At 39.1% G+C, this 3,634-nt stretch overlaps 1 non-coding gene across 1 annotated transcript; it reads left to right on the forward strand.

Annotated features, from left to right (window-relative positions):
- Window positions 1–2,613: 2,613 nt before the first annotated feature.
- On the forward strand, window positions 2,614–2,722 carry LOC112731477 (small nucleolar RNA R71). Its single transcript, XR_003167252.1, has one exon. It is a non-coding gene; the product is annotated as a small nucleolar RNA R71 (small nucleolar RNA).
- Window positions 2,723–3,634: the final 912 nt, after the last annotated feature.

The following is a 3,634-nucleotide window of genomic DNA, read 5'->3' on the forward strand; positions in this document are numbered from 1 at the left end:
TTCAAGATCCGATTTAACCCAAACCCTTTTCTACTTCTCTGCTTGATGCAAATTTACTTTTCCTTGTTTAATTTCTGCAAATCCAAGTCCCAATCCCCTTTACAATTCAAGTCATTTACATTTCTTGCACTTTAAGATTCTGCAATTTACATTTCTTGCATTCTAAGTTTCTGCCATTCAATTTCTTGTTCTTTAAGATTCAGCAATTTATTTCCTGTTCTCCTTAATTCCATGCAATTTAATTTCTGCAAATCATAAAACACTCAACCAAATCTTGATTCGCTTGACTAAATTAACACTAAGCTAAAATTGCTCAATCCTTCAATCCCTGTGGGATCGACCTCACTCCCGTGAGTTTTTATTACTTGATGCGACCCGGTACACTTGCTGGTTAGATTTGTGTGTTTTGGGAGAAATTCATTTTTCCACCAAAATACTCATCAAGTTTTTGGCGCCGTTGCCGGGTATTGATTAGATTGACAATGATTAAGTGAGGAGGTAATCTAGATCAAGCACTTTTTCTTTAATTTTTGACTAACCCACTAACTGTTTTAAGTTTTGTCTCAACTGACTACACTCAATTTTCAAGAGTATCTCTGTGTGTTCCGTTGTTGATTTTTATGTCGCAGGAAAAAAGAGCAGCCAGAGGGAAGGATATCATTGAAAATGAAGTTTCCGAGAAAGAAGAACATGCCAACATGAAGCCGCAAATCATTACACTAATAGAGAACAATTGTTCCTATGGTGGAAATCCATTGGAGGATCCTGAACAGCATCTATCTATTTTTCTGAGGATCTGTGATGTTGTCAATAATGATGTCTATAAGCTCTTGCTATTCCCTTTCTCACTAAAGGATGAGGCAGCACAATGGCTTGAAACTCTTCCCCAAGGAAGTATCACTAGTTGGGATGGTTTGGTTGCCAAATTTCTAGCCAAATTCTCTACATCCCAACAAAACATCAAGATGAAAGAGGGAACACATCCATTCATGCAAGGAGAGGAAGAACCATTGCTCAAAGCATGGGAAAGATACAAGAAAGCAAATGACAAAGTGGCTTTCCAAGCATTCTATGAAGGATTAACCCCAGAAACGAGAAGAGCGGTGGATCACTTCTCAGATGACTTACTCGAAGCAACAGCAACTGGTCAAGGAACTGCAAGGTTCAATGACAAGAGAACCAACAACCAACACTCCGTTGAGACACGACAGAATGCAACTTCAGAGAAAGATACAATGAATCTTGAAGGAATGAAGGCAGTCATGAATCAAAGCAAACAACTACATCAGCAAACTCAGCAACAATTGGAGTCAATGGCTAGACAACTTGATTTTCTCCACTCTACCACAGTGAATGCACAGTTCCCACCATGGAAGCCACATTCTTATCTAAGAATGAGGGAACCTCAACATCAGGAACCAAGGAACTTCAACTACAACAACCACTTCCCAAACCTGCAACATCATGGTGCCTATGTTACAGGGTATTATGAACTTTCCAGGATCCTGTCTCTTCTGAGGTAATGTCAGTTGATCCAGATCACTCAGTTCATTGATGAACAAGGGAGGTTCAACTTCCCAAGTATCAATGCCAAATAATTTGGCATTCAGCTTCATGATTGCACCAAGAAACTTGGCAGTTTGCTCTTCATAACATCCTCATTCTCTTCAGAAGAGGAATACTCATCAGAGCTCATGAAGGGCATAAGGAGGTTCAATGGAATCTCTATGGTCTCTAGATGGGCCTCAGAGTCCTTTGATTCCTCAGAGGGAAGCTCCTTATTGATCACTGGACGTCCCAGGAGGTCTTCCTCCTTGGGATTCACGTCCTCTCCTCTCCTTACAGGTTCGGCCATGATGCTTATGTCAATGGCCTTGCACTCTCCTTTTGGATTCTCTTCTGTATTGCTTGGGAGAGTACTGGGAGGGATTTCAGTGATCCTTTTACTCAGCTGGCCCACTTGTGCTTCCAAATTCCTAATGGAAGACCTTGTTTCATTCATGAAACTCACAGTGGCTTTAGATAGATCAGAGACTAGATTTGCTAAATTAGAAGCATTTTGTTCAGAGTTCTCTGTCTGTTGCTGAGTGGATGATGGAAATGGTTTATTATTGTTAAACCTGTTTCTTCCACCATTATTAAAGCCTTGTTGAGGCTTTTGATCCTTCCATGAGAAATTTGGATGATTTCTCCATGATGAGTTATAGGTGTTTCCATAAGGTTCACCTAAGTAATTCACCTCTGCTATTGCAGGGTTCTCAAGATCATAAGCTTCTTCTTCATAAGAAGCCTCTTGAGTACTGTTGGATGCAGCTTGCATTCCATGCAGACTCTGAGAGATCATATTGACTTGTTGAGTCAATATTTTATTCTGAGCCAATATGGCATTCAGAGTATCAACCTCAAGAACTCCCTTCTTCATAGGCGTCCCATTGTTCACAGGATTCCTTTCAGAAGTGTACATGAACTGGTTATTAGCAACCATGTCAATGAGTTCTTGAGCTTCTGCAGGCGTTTTCTTTAGGTGAATGGATCCACCTGCAGAAGTGTCCAGTGACATCTTTGATAGCTCAGATAATCCATCATAGAATATATCCAGGATGGTCCATTCTGAAGGCATGTCAGAAGGACACTTTTTGGTCAACTGTTTGTATCTTTCCCAAGCTTCATAGAGGGATTCACCTTCTTTCTGTCTGAAGGTTTGAACATTAGCTCTAAGCTTGCTCAGCTTTTGAGGAGGAAAGTACTTGGCTAAGAAAGCCGTGACCAGCTTATCCCAAGAGTTCAGGCTGTCTTTGGGTTGAGAATCCAACCATATTCTAGCTCTGTCTCTTACAGTAAAAGGGAAAAGCATGAGCCTGTAGACTTCAGGATCTACTCCATTAGTCTTAACAGTATCACATATCTGCAAGAATTCAGTTAAGAACTGAAAAGGATCTTCAGATGGAAGTCCATGAAACTTGCAATTCTGCTGCATTAGAGAAACTAATTGATGTTTCAGCTCGAAGTTGTTTGCTCCAATGGCAAGAATGGAGATGCTTCTTCCATGTAAATTGGAATTAGGTGCAGTGAAGTCATCAAGCATCTTCCTTACATTATTATTATTTTCGGCTGCCATCTCCTTCTCCTGTTCAAAAATTTCTGAAAGGTTATCTCTGGATTGTTGTATTTTAGCTTCTCTTAATTTTTTCTTCAGAGTCCTTTCAGGTTCCGGATCTGCTTCCACAAGAATGTTCTTATCCTTGCTCCTGCTCATATGACAAAGAAGAAGGCACAGAAAAATAATAATAATAATAGAGATCCTTTATACCACAGTATAGGGATCCCTGTGTGAGTAGAAGAAGAGGGGGAGACAAAGAATGTAATATAATGGAAGAAACACAACTGTGAGGATGGCAGAGATGTGAGATGAGATGTTAGGATATGAATGAATAAATAGAATAAGATGGGGGAGGGATAATTTTCGAAAATTATTTTGAAAAAGAGTTAGTGATTTTCGAAAATGGTTTTTGAAAAAATGTTAGTATTTTTCGAAAAAATTTTTTTTTAAATAAAAATAAAAATAATTAGTTAATGAAAAAGAAATTTTTGAAAAAGAGGGAAGATATTTTCGAAAATGAGAGAGAGAGAGTTA

Source organism: Arachis hypogaea, chromosome 12 (assembly GCF_003086295.3).
Source record: "Arachis hypogaea cultivar Tifrunner chromosome 12, arahy.Tifrunner.gnm2.J5K5, whole genome shotgun sequence".
NCBI classification, from domain to species: Eukaryota; Viridiplantae; Streptophyta; class Magnoliopsida; order Fabales; family Fabaceae; genus Arachis; species Arachis hypogaea.